The 13,848-nt window shown below is 41.4% G+C and overlaps 1 protein-coding gene across 1 annotated transcript in view; it reads left to right on the plus strand.

The window, feature by feature from the left end:
• Positions 1 to 13,848, plus strand: part of Gna12 (guanine nucleotide binding protein (G protein) alpha 12) — a gene marked incomplete at its 5' end in the record, with an annotated part of 93,881 nt that overhangs the window by 41,433 nt on the left and 38,600 nt on the right.

A 13,848-nucleotide genomic window follows, 5' to 3' on the forward strand; every position in this document is an offset into this window, starting at 1 on the left:
TGCTATAGAAGCTAATATTCAGGAACAAAAACACACAGAGAAGCCAGTTAAGCTACTTGAATGGTTCAGGAAAAAGCACAATTCACTCTAGCTAAATGCTTTGTTCAAGGAAAAAGAAAAGTTTTTAAAATATGGAACACTGGTGCAAGTGGGGATCTTCTTCATGGTAGGAAATCAGTGTCCCCTGCATACAGCTCTCTACCTGGGGTATGCGGGTGCAGCAGACCCTGAGCATTTCCAGGTCAACCTTGGAAGCATCTGGCTCCTTTCATGTTCTGTTCCCTTCAGATTTGATGCTTCGGCCTTAAGGTCTGCAAGTTGTAAAAAGGCTGGTCAGTTTAGTCATCTAGACTGTGTTAGCATAGGAATCTATAAACAGAAAGTATGGGGTTTTACATGTTTGCCATTTGGTTTTGCCTAACTGCCTTTAGTGTTGACAGTGTGCAAAGAGAAGTACTGATCTTCTATGACCAGAACAGGTGTGCACAGCTGACCCTGATGCACACCCAGGGTGTCTGGGCTCTGGAAATGCTGCTGGCCTCTTCATGTCTTTACCTTGAGCGAACAAATCCCAACTTTCATGTCATTTGTCCATGGCTTTCTTTTGCGGTTTTGCTGTAACATATATTTATTTTTAAGCAATAGAGCCATGAGTTTTACAGATTTTCAAACTTTAAATGAATAGTTTCTTCTTGTATCTAGTCTTCTGGGACTTGCCTTTGTCACTCAGCAATTTGAGATTTACTCACATGGTTTTCCATTTTCTCTGCTGCATAATGTTCCATCACGTGAATATGCTGGGACTAGCCCTCTCCTGTTGGTACACTTCTAGATTGTTTCCTGTTTTGCTGTTGCAAACAAACTCCTATGATCTTTCTTGTCTTCTCCAGATTCACTGGCTCAAGGGTTCCTGTAGGATGTATATTGTACAATATGATTGCCAGGTTATGGGTGTGTTTATCTCCAAATAGACACAATATCACCAATTTCCAAAAATGGCTGTAGCAGTTATGCTTCCACAAGAATACAGGAATTTCAGCTGTTCCACATACAGGCCAGCATTTAATGTTAGCAGACTTAAGTTTTTAATTGCATCTCATTATGGTTTTATGGAAGTTGCCCTGAGTTTACTAGCTCTAGCTCTTTGGTTTCTCTTCTGGGATGCCTGTTGTATCTTTTGCTCATTTTTTTCCTTTCCTATTGAGTAGTTTTTATTTTCTTGTTTACCCATGAGGCTCTGCAGATAGTTTGCTAATCATCCTTTCAGTTCAATTTCCACATAAGCTTCACCTCATTTCCCATGATGCTAACATCTTACCTACCCAAGTACAGTGATCAAAATGAAATGTTGGGTACAATACAATTAATGTACTATAGACTTTATTGATTGATTGATTTTTTGGTACCGGGAATCAAACTGATATAAACTTTATTTAAATTTAACCTATTTTTCCCTCTGATGTCCCTCTTGTGTGCAGGGACCAGCCCTGAATTCCCCATTGTGGTGAATTGTGTGTTCCCTTGGTCTCCGTTGATTTGTGACAGCTCCTTGGTTTCTCTTTGTCTTTCATGACCTGGACACCTGTGGACCACGGGCCAGTTACTTTGTAAAAGTATCTGGGTCTTTCTGTTGTTTTCTCATCACTAAAGGGAGGCAATGCATTATTTGGCAAGAAAACCACAACAATGACACTGTCGCAAGCCCAGAGCACCCTACCAAGTGATACATGGTGTGGACAAGTCTAGCTACTGGTGCTATGAGCCTTGGTTATTTGGTCAAGGCAGTGCCTGCCAGCCATCTCACCTGGAAAGCTGCTATTTTTTTTTTCTCTATTATTAGTAGAAATCTTGAGAAGATGCTTTGACACTATGCCTATGTTCTGTTTCCTCCTTAAGATTTTGCCCACTAATTTTATTTTTAATGCATTTTTATTGGTACCTTTCAGATATACATAATGATGACATTCATCATAAGGAATTTGCACTTGTATATATCTTTTTCTTATTTTCCCATTCCCCTCCCCTCCCTTCAGTCCCTCTTCCCCTCTTTATTTACAAAAGCTTTGTTTACAGCTTTTTCCTTCTATTCTTTTTTTGTCCCTTCCTTCCTTTCCCCCTCTCCGTCCCTTGTTCCCCTTCTCATTGAATATTTTCTTCCCATTTCCCAATATCTGTTATACGTTTTGGTCCTTACCTACATTTTCAGTTTCTCATACTAGAGAAACAATGAGGTATTTAAACATACGTATCCAGTTTATTTCACTAAAGAGTGTGGTCTCAAGGTGCATCCATTTACCTAGAAATGTCTCAGGCTTATCCTGCTTTATGGCAGAGTAGTACCCAATTGTATCGAAACAGCACATCTTCTTTATCCATTCATCAGTTGATGAGCATTTGGCTGTTTCAAAGATGTAGCTATTATAAATTGTACTGCTATAAACATGGGTGTGCATATATTGCTGTGGTATGATGCTTTTGATTCTTTCAAGAAGATACCAAGAAGGGAAATAAGTGGGTCAAGTGGAACTTCTAATTTTAGTTTTTTGAGGAATCTCCACACTGATTTCCACAGTGGTTACACAGTCTACATTCCCACCAACAGTGGAGAAGGGTTCCTTTTTCCACATTCCTGCCAGCATTTGTTGCTGGTTGATTTCTTGGTAGTAGCCATTCTTTGTAGAGTGAGATAGAATCTCAGTGTTGTTTTAATTTGCATCTCTTGAACACTCAGGATGTTGAACATTTTTTTCATATATTTATTTGCCATTTCCACTTTTTCATCTGAGCAATATCTGTTCATTTCAGTTTTTGTCCATTTAGTGTGATCCTTGTTGATTTACCATATATGACTTTTATCAGATTGAGGTAAAGACTGTCTATTCCATTTTTCTGGAATTTTTTATCAGTGGTGTGCTGGACTTTGTCTAACACTTTTTCTGCATCTATTCAGATGATCGTAGGGTTTTTGTCTTTGGCTCTATTAATATGGTATATTACATTTATTGGTTTTGGTGTATTGAACCATCACTGCATCCCTGGGATGAATCCCACTTGGTCATGGTATATGACCAAATCTTGATTCTGTTTACTACTATCTTTTTGAGGATTTTTCCATCTATGTTCATGAGGGAGATTGGCTTGTAGTTCACCTTTTTGGTTGAATCCTTCTCTGGTTTGGTATCAGGTTAATGCTTACTTCCAGGAATGAATTTGGGAGTACCACTTCCCTTTCAATTTCATTAAAGACTTTGAGAAGTAATGGTATTAGGTCTTCTCTAAATTTCTTCTAGAATTCAGCAATGAATCCATCAGGGCCTGGGATTTTCTTTGTTGATAGGTTTTTAATTATATCTTCAATTTCATTGACTGATATTGGTTTATTTAGAATTTTTATATCTTCTTGATTCAGCTTTGATAATTCATATGTATCTAGGAATCTGTCCATTTCTTCAGTGTTTTCCATCTTATTAGAGTAGAGGTTCTCAGAGTAGGTATTGGTGATCTTCTAGATTTCTGCAGAATCTGCTGTGATTTTACCCTTTTCATTCCTAATTGCATGGATTTGAGTATTTTCTTTCCTTTTTCTGATAAGGTTGGCTGAGGGTTTCTCAGTTTATTTAATCTTTCAAAGAACCAACTCTTGACTCGCTGATTCTTTGTATTGTTTTCTTAGTCTCCATTGTATTAATTTCTGCTTGGATATAATTTCCTCCCTTATATGAGCTTTGGGCTTGACTCACTCTTCTTTTTCTCGAAGGTTGAGGTTCAACATTAGCGTGTTTATTTGAGCTATCTCTGTTTTCTGATACGGGAATTCACTGCTGTAAATTTCCCTCCTGGAACTGTTTTCATTGTGTCCCATAAGTTCTAGTATGTTGTATTGGCATTATCATTTAACTGTAGAAACTGTCTAATATCTTCTTTAATTTCATCTGTTACTCATTGGTTGTTTAGGAGGGTATTATTTGATTTCCACATGTTTATGAAGTTCTTATGGTTTCTTTTGCCATTGATTTCCAATATCGGGCTGAGGATATAGCTCAGTGGCACAGCACCTGCCTGGCAAGTGCAAGGTCCTGAGTTTGATTCCCAGTATGTTACATGTATTACAAGTGATGATGATGATGATGAAGATGATGATTTCCAATTTCATTGCACTATGGCCTGATAATATGCATGGGATAATTTCAGTTCTTTTGCATTTACTTAAGTGTGTTCTATGAGCTAGTATGTGTTCTATTTTGGAGAACATCCATCAGCTGCTGAGAAGAATGTGTATTCTGATGTTGTGGAATGGAATACTCTATAGACATCTACTAAGTCCATTTGTTCAGAAGTTTGGTTCAGTTCTGAAATTTCTTCATTGAATTTTTTTTTTTTTGGTCTAGTTGATCTATTTGTGACAGCAGGGTATTGAGGTCCCCCGTTATAATTGTATTAGTGCTTATTTGATTTTTCATGTTCATTAATACTTGTTTTATATAGTTGGGTGCACTAGTATTTGGTGCTTATATATATTTATGATATTCTTCTTGGATTGTTCCCTTTACAAGGATGTAGTGACCTTCTTCATCTCTCTTAATCAATCTTGGCTTGAAATCTAGTTTGTCTGCAAATAAAGTAGCTACCTTGGCTTTTTGCTGGTTTCCTGTCACATGGAGTATGATTTTCTATCCTTTGACTCTCAGTTCATGAATTTCTTTTTCAATTAAATGTGTTTCTTGTATGCATCATATTGTTGGATTTTGCTTTTTGATGCATTCTGATGCCTGTTTCTTTCGATTGGCAAATTGAGACCATTTACATTGATGGTTATAACTAATATGTATTGGCTTATCCTTGTCATGTTATTTTCCTGTTGTTCCCTTTTTTTCCTTCTGGTTAATTGCTTGCCTTGCCTAGTGGATTCATTCTGTTGGGGTTCATGGAGTTGTAGTCCTTGTTATCTCTTTCTAGAATGTCCTTCAGAACATTTTGGAGTGCTGGTTTGATGGTTATGAATTTCTTCAGATGTTCTTTGTCATGGAAGTATCTTATTTCTCCATCAATTTTGAAATACAGTTTTGTAGGATGCATTAATCTGGGTTGGACATTGTTTTCTTTTAGGATTTGAAATACTTCGCTCCAAGCTTTCTTTGATTTCAGGGTTTGTGTTGAGAAGTCTACTGTGATTCTGATGGGCTTTCCTTTATAGGTGATTTGTTTCTTTTCTTTAACAGTTTTTAATATTCTATTCTTGTGTTGAATTTCTGAAAATCTTGACTATTATATGCCTTGGTGTAGATTTTTTTTAATTATAACTATTGGAGTTCTATATGCCTCACTTACAGTATGACAGATTCTTTTTCCATGCTTGAGAAGTTTTCTGCCATTACTTCTGTGAACGGGTCTTTTATGTCATTGGTGCTCTCTCTTGCTTTTTCATTGATTCCAATCAGTCTTACTGTTTTTTGCAGCATCTAGCAGCTATTGTATTGATTTTTCATGATCCCTTGTTATTTTTAAGAAATCTTTCTTTTCATGATCACTAACCTCAATCCTGTCTTCTGTATCTGATATTCTGTCCTCACATTGGCTCATTCTGTTACATATACTTTCAGTGGAGTTTTTAATCTGGATATCCGTTTGAATGTGTTTGATGGATTCCATTTCCTTCCTATGGTGGACATTCATGGTTTCCATCATTTTCCTAAGCTCCTCTATTTTTTTTTTTAATCTGTATCTGCTCTAGAGTCTTGTATCTGCTCTGAATCTTTCATTATGGTCACCATCTCTGTAGTTATCTGAGAAGTTATTTCTGATTTTATTTTTTCTAGAGCCTCATTCAACTGCCTTTTTAACTTGCACTATTACTACTTGAAAGAGTCCAGGTGGGTGACTTTTGAATTGTTCCACCTCATTGCCCCCTGGGTTTGTCTTTGGTGAACTGGAAGTCTGGGCTTGCTTTTTGCTTAACTGTCTTATATTTTCTGTTTTGTTCTGTTGTTTTTGTTTTTTAGTTTAATTCCTGGGTTGATGCTTGTAAATTGCATTTGGCAAGTAGCTTTACTGCTACTATTTAGAACCCTTAGGAAATGACTCCTTTTCAGAGATGTCTTCCAGGTGTAGCTGGCTTTTGGGTTTTGAGTCTGTTGTAAGATCCTACCTCTTCAATTTTGGGGAGTTGAGAAGTTGCTACCTTTTTGGCCTAGCCCTTGATTGTTTGGCACTGGCCTATAATATTGTTTATGACACTTAGGCAGTATCAGTCTTGGGATACCAGGAAGAACAACTGATTAGAACAGTTATGTCACCTTGGCTAAGGTAGTACAATCAGCAATAACAATAGCATCAAACACAGCCTAGAAAATAACAAAATTGTACTATTAATTTGCCACCTTTAATCATATGAAGTAAATTTGTGGTTACATAACAAAATCTAAAACAAACCAGAAAATTGTATACAATAAATATGCCCTCAATATGGCAATTTTACCCTTAGAGAAGAAAATTTAAAAGGGGCTGGGAAGGGGAGCAGAATAGAAAAAGAAGAGATTAGAAGCAAGGCTAGAGGACAAAGGAAGATTATGCAAACTTTGGGAAACTGGTAAAGAAGACAGGAGAGAAAGAAGGAAGAAATAAAAACAAAAACAAAGGCTGGTCGTGGTAGTGCATGCCTGCATTCTCAGTACTCAGGAGGCTGGGGCAGGAGGATCCCTGCAAGCTCAAGGCCAGCCTGGGCTACAAAGTGAGTTCAAGGCCAGCCTGAACTGTGTAGTGAGACTCTGTCTCAAAAAAGCAAAAAAAAAAAAAAAGGACATAAATAAGTAAGTATTTATACTTCTCATTAGCCTTGGGGCTGGGAATATAACTCAGTGGTGCAGTGCCTGCCTAGCAAGCATAAAGTCCTAAGTTTGATTCCCAATACCTGCAAAAAAATAATAATGAAAATAAGAACAGAACAACAAAACTAGAAACAATGTTCACATTCATATAAAAAGAACAAACAATAAAGAAAATAAAACAAAAACAAGAAAAGAAGAAAAACAATGTCCACTTCAGGGCATGTCTCTGCTGTCACTAGTAGACAGAGTGGGAAGACAACCCAGATCCATGGTGATTAATCCAGCAGGCCAGCGATAGATTTACAGCAGGGTAGTAGATAATCCCAGCAAGCCTGCACCTTTAGTTCCATTGCAGTTTAAGCTGGTTTCTGGCTATGAGTCTGGAACCCAGTTTGTTTGGCCTGCAACACTCCGTGCACCTCCTGCCGGCTTGAACTCAGTTCAGCCGCACCCTGACCCTGGGAGCCACTAGGTAGAGCCAGCCCATACCTGCTCAGAGTTTTGAGCTCAGTTCACCTCTCTCCAGGATGGCTACTGGCCAATCTCTCTCTCCTAGAGGTCATCTGAACCCAAATAACTCACCATTCACTGCAGTCTACTCCATCCACTACTGTGCTTCACTGGTATATTTCTCTGTGGAGCCCTCTGGGGTCGCCAGTTGTCACCATGCATCTGCAGGTTCAAGCCACTCCTTCCGTGAAATGCTTCAAGGCTTAGGGAGAAAGCTCTGCTTGCCACCTCCTTCTTCTGCATTGAGGTCTGTCTCTGCTCTCCCTGTGGGCTTCAGTTCTTGCCTCAGATCCTTGCTGGGTCCCAAGGACCCACTTCCCTACTTCCCTTCCTCACATTGCTGTCTATATTCAAGCATTTACACACCAAGTCTTGGAGAGGCTGTTTCGCTGCTGTTTATCACTCTGCCATCTTCCCAGAAGTCCCTGCCGCACTAATTTTAATGTCTATTTGAGGATCTTAAAGACGATATTTTTAGCAACCCTGTAATCCCAGCAGTGGAGAGACTGAGGTAGGAGAATCACAAGTTTAAGGCCAGCCTGGTCTATAAAACAAGAGCCTGTCTCAAGAAAAAACATTTTACCAGCCCTTTTTCATTTTCACATTCAGCAGTTGAAGGGAAAGAATACAAAGAAATATAAGATGTTGACATACAAAAATGGTCTTCTTAAGGACAAGAATGTAAGAAGTGACTGGGAGAACGCAAGTTAGAATCTAAGGGTAGATTTGGGTGAAGTCTTTTTCCCCATAAACTCACATGGCCAGGGAAAGAAGATTCAAGTCTATTTAGAACTGGAATTGGAGTGGAAATTGCTACTATCAATTGAGTATTTACCAAAGAAGGAGACAGAAACATCCAGCGCTAATTGCTTACAACTGATGTGTAATAAGCAGTCATTTCATCTAGGACATTTGTATGCTGGGGTGGTTTTATCAGAGTTATCATTTACCATGTTCCATTAAGCATAATGTTTTAGGGCTGGGAGGGAACCCCAGCTTAGAAAGTCAAGCCCTCAGATTGTTTCAGTCTTGGAAATAAGCCAAGAGGTTAAGATTTGGCCAAAACCACATTGTCTGGTAATCACTGTGAGAGATTTGGGCCTCAGAGTCCGGCCTGCTTATTTCTCCCTGTATTTGCTCATACCCGTTAGTGGAACACCTACTATGTGTTAGACACTGTTCTGTGTGTTAGGAATACAGCAGCAAATAAGACCAAACGTGTTTGTCCCCAGAGAGCTTTGAATCTTGATGTAAACTTGACATATGATTAGGCTTCCACAGGGTGGGTTCACAGTTCTCTTCATGCTGTGCTTCAGACAGCAAGACTTTTTAAATCTATATCTACCAGAAAAGTACACTGCTCAAATCATTATATATTTTTAAAGGTAATAGGACCAAAAGCAAGTATGACCATGTTATATTCTTGTGTGTTTGGTAGTGGGTATAGGTGTGGGTATTACTCCTATATTTCATACATTTTTCATATTTTTCAAAATACAGCATTTTATTATAAAAGTAGCCAGACAATAGGCCCTAATAGTCATTGTCATCAGGACACACCATCACCCTGAAATGTCAGGAGCATAGTTATCTTCATTCCCTGTGCTCTGTAGTTGTCCTGGCTTCTCTCCTCTAAATCTTTTCCTTCATGTCACAAATAAACATTTCCAGGGCAGTGTTTCAGCAACTTGTTTTTGCTTCTTTTCCATCCCAGCTGGCAGAATTCAGAGCCTTTGACAGCTGAGAGTGCCGTGGGCCAGGTGGCCGCCCTCCCTATCCCTCTGCTGCTTTAGACTTTCCCCCATTCCAGCCAGAGAGAGACAAAAGCAAAAGAAAAGACTAGATCTGGTGACCACCTTGTGACAGCCTTTGTCCCCTGAGACAAAGAGGAGACACCTCGATGGCTTTTTCCCAAGCCCCTCAGTACTGCATGCTCACTGGCATGCACTGCCATTCAAGGCCAGCCTGGACTACAGTGTTGATGTCATGTCTGTGGCCCAGTGACAGAGGAAGGAAGGTGACCTTGCCACATCAGACCTCAGCTCTTAAACCCCAGCAAAAGAAAACAGTAGGAACTCAACAGAGAGGTTTCTGTCATTACTGCCACAAAGACTATCTTTTTATGTTCCTCTTTTTAAATAAAAGAGAATTTAGAATTTTTTTCAGCATGGCATGCAGATGGTCACCAGTGTGCTTACAGTACAGCATATGGGTGTTACTACCATGAATTATGTGCATTCAGTTATTCATTTTAATCTGGGGATCTAGTGAATTAGAGTGGTCTGACCTGGCTGTGTAGGCTGTCTATAGTGTCCAGCACCTGGTCTGCCCATGATAGTGACTTTGCACATCATGGTTCATCCTGCCAGGCCACATGCTGGCTGTTCTTCCAGTCCTTCCAGTGGGTCCTTCCTGGGTGCCAGGAACTGTATGCCAAGTCCTAGTTCCTCAAAGAACTGATAATGAAGACAGATATGCATTCAAATAATTGCAGAGAGCCAGGGGGATAGTTGGGATGAGGAAACAGAGAGAGACAGAGATGAAACCTGAGAAAGCTGTGGACAGTGGCAGAAGCTGCACCCTTTGGGACCAGGCAAGCTGTGGGGGACCCCTCAACTCAAGCTAACTGAATCCATAAAGCAGCTTTCCTGGCTGGGGATAGACAAAGTCCAGGGATGGAGGGTGAAATGGAAGAAGCTGTGTAGCTGTGCCTGCAGAAGGGTAGCAGCAGGGCAAGAGCTCATAAGGAGACAGAGAGGAGCGAAGAGGGCCAGGCACGTAGCCAGGCAACGCTGCCCATGGGTTGGTTAAGCACGGGACAGCTCTGCATTGGTACTGGGCACTGAGAGAGAAGAGGCAGGATGGAAAGGAAAATTTTTCTGTGGCCTTTTGGCCTGAGCCCTGTGGACTTAGATGCAGGAAGTGAGATACCAATAAGGTATAAAGAGCAGAAAATAACTGATCCAAGTTAGTTTTTTTGGGAGCCCCAGTGAGTGGTATAAAGGCCAGATAGAGAGGCAGGGCTGCCCAGCTCCCTGAGAAGCCAGTCAGGCGGCTGGGAGGGCTGGCACCAAGGTGCAGTGGTTTTGATGCTCAACTTCATGTTTATAGCTTGCCTTGACTGGTGATTTCTAACTTGGTTTTGGCATAACCTCTTGCTTCTTAACTAGTTAATTGTGATCATCACCACCATACTTTCCTTCACACCTGCCATGTGAGCAGCCTGGGAAATCACTCGGTACAGGGTAAATCTCCCGGACAGCAAATGGGTATCATCTTTTATGATATGCTCTTGAAATTGTGACCAGTTAACTAAATGGAATGGCCAGCTTGTTGCTATGGGCTGGTTGTGCCTATCAGTGCTCTGAGGATGGAACAAGTTATCCCAGGAGTTTGAGACATCTCTGACCACATGTCCATGACAGCTGAGCACCTCTTTGGTCTGGAGCTGGGGAGCCTCACTCAGATACAGGTGCTGTGTATGGACTGGCTGGTCTCCTGTGCTTTCCTCAGACACTTCTTGCTTCCTACTTCTCAGATGTTAAGTCATTTGACTGTGAATGTGTCTTATATCCTCTCAGTTCTTATTCCAGAGTGGCAGGACTTCATGCCTTCTTAAGAGGCCTTCCCTTTCAGTGTTGGAAGGTGCAAGTGGCAGCTCCTCCAGGGTCTAGGTTGTTAGCCCTACTTTCTCTCTTCCTTCTCCAACCCTCACCCAGTGTTTTGGGCTTTTGAGGAGCCAAGGTCCATAGAAATATGGCTTACAAGTTCTCAGGCTTGGAATGCTTTCTGGTAAAGCTCTGAGATAAAGTGGTGTCAATCTGTACTATGTGACAGTTGTGTCTTTTCAGAAGACAGTCACCTATCAAGATGGCTTGACAAGCCCAGGTCATTGTGCCTTTGGAAACTTGGTATACTTTGCTGATAGTATTTTAACTGACTTTTAAAATGGTGCACCTGAGCTTTTTAGTCAACTTTTGAGACACTAGCAGGCTGGGCTAACAGAAGAGGAAGAGGTTTGTAGCTGGAGTAACTTAGAATGTTCTTGGGCCACAGGAAACAAAGTGACTTTCACAGAAAGGTAGGTTTGTGTATTTTCCCTGAGTGCCATTCCTCTTTGGAGAGACTTGCAGTGTGGTAACTTGATGGTCACTGTCAGATACTCAGGAAAGAGTGTTTTTGCAGTTGATGTGAGACCTAGAACAGCATCAGTGCCTGTCAAATGGCAGGTTACATTCCATGTTGTCTGGGGACACCATAAGTATTCTCCATGTGTCCCTGTGGGCTCTGTGAATCCAGTTGTGTGTCTGCCTGTGTGTTTCACCTAGGCCCACCTAGGAGTAGTAGCAGTCCTTTGTAGGGTAATTCTTTGCCTTTTCCATATTTCTTGTCTTCTCTGTTACAGACTTCTTTCTCCCTCCATACTTGATTTTTTTTTTTAAGTTCTTTATACAATCCAAGATTTTAGACTAGAAAAAAAAAGTAAAAGCAGGAGTGCCGATGAGGACAAGGCACAAGCTTTTGGTGGTGTTTCTACATTGAAATGGTTGGAATAATTCAAAACTCCACTTTGTAGCTGTGTGGGTCTCCTGCTATGCAGCAGATAAAATATAGAGAGCCCTTCCCAGTTCTTGTTGTGGCCCAGGAAGTTTACATTTGTAATCTCATGAAAAGTTATTGGAATTCTAGTGAGTTAATTCCAGTCTACCACTTCCAGTGCAATCCATGGTGAGAATAAAGACACTAAGGCACATTTGTAGTTATGGGGAGCCAAGGGGTCCTACATGGCTATCCAGAAGAAAGGCCTCAACCAGGGCCGAACCCAGGTTTCATTACTTTGTGAAGAAGGGAGTGGCTTGAGGATGAGTGACTGTGAGAATGGCAGAAAGTAGGTGAGTGCTGTGAGCTGAAATCACCTCTGCAATATGCAGAGAGAGGGATATGCAGAAAGAGTAATCTGCATAACACAACTGAGACAGTATCCAATGTTTTGGGGTTGATGCTTCAGCCCTGATGTGTAATCTTTCAAGCTCCAGAAAGTCATAGCCTCTATCTCAAGACTGAGACTCTGTCCCAGATGACAGTGTGGAGCGTTGGCTCTTCATTCCTTCCTCTCCCAGCTCACACATGGGAACAGTGGCTGGGGATCCGGGAAACACTGCCTGCTGTCTTCAGAGACTACCATCAGCACCTCGGCTGGACCGATATGCATTGCTTAGAGCCAATTGAATGGATAAGGAAAAGTCCTAGTCAGCTCCGTAGGTATCAGTACATGGAAATAAGGTCAGGAAACAGTTCTTGTCCTTCAAGGAGAGTCACCCAGGTGGTCCTCCAGAATACAAGTCTCCCTAGTACTTGTGCCATTGCTGTTCGGTTTGGTTGCATGTGGCTGAAACCCAAGTCAGCATAGAGGCCCAAACATAGTCATCTTTTCCCTCTCAGAACGAAGCCCTGAGGTAGCCAGCCCAGGCATGATACAGGGTCTGTGTCCAGCCTTTTCTAGTGTCCTGTGTCACAGCTCCTGTTCTCAGGTGTGGCCATCAAACTACATTCCAGACCAACAGAAACAGGTGGGAAGAAGAGTCCTCCCTTTACTGTTAGGGTGGCTTCCTGGAAGCACTGTCCGCTTCCTCCTCAGGCTCATCACCTGGAGCTTGGCCACATGGCCACACCTGCAGAGAGGGTGCCAAGTGTGCATTTATGGCTTGCAAAATGTCCCTAGGAGGAGAGCTGGAGTGGGGTCAGGGAAGCCCCTGGCAGCCTTCCCAGGGCCTCTTTTGGTCTTTTCCTGCCTTTTCCTGATCTGACACCAAGGAGGTAAGCGCATCATGCAGAGCCCATGTGCAAGACATCACAGTCGGGCTGTGATAAGTCACCTTACCTGTCCTTTGCTGGGTAAGAAGGAAAGCAGTTATACATGAGAGTCTGTGAGGTATTCTCCCAGCTAGTGGAGATGAACCACAAGTAGTCTTGTGCATCTACATCAATTTTATGCAATTGGTTCGATTCATAAATATCTGTGGAGGGCCACTGTGTGCCTGCTGTTATGAGCACTGGGGGAGTAGTAGCAGACCAAGACCCATGCTCATATGGATAAGAGGAAACCAAGCCAGTACATCAATGTGTGCATTACAGAAAGCTCAAGCCAAGCCCCGGGGTAGAGAGAGTGAGGAGGGGAGATCTAGACAGATATGTAGGTGGGCCAGGGGGTTTCTTCAGCAAGTTCTTGCTTCTGTGGTTCTCCCCCAACTTTGTTTTCTCTTTTTTTTTTTTTTTTTTTTGGTTTTTCTCCGGTTTTGGTTTTTGTTTTTCTTCTGGTCCCAGGAATCGAACTCACGACCTTGCGCTTGCCAGGCAGGCACTGTGCCACTGAGCTAAATCCCCAACCCCCTGCTAGTTTCTTTTTTGTAAGAAGCTTTTTACTCAATATACATCTGTATTTTGTTTTTGCTTTTTGTTTTTTAAATCAGATTTTATTGGAATATTTTAGATATACATAATGATCACATTCATC

The sequence above is a fragment of the Chinchilla lanigera genome, unplaced genomic scaffold (assembly GCF_000276665.1).
Source record: "Chinchilla lanigera isolate Chin_1 unplaced genomic scaffold, ChiLan1.0 scaffold00059, whole genome shotgun sequence".
Classification (NCBI taxonomy): Eukaryota; Metazoa; Chordata; class Mammalia; order Rodentia; family Chinchillidae; genus Chinchilla; species Chinchilla lanigera.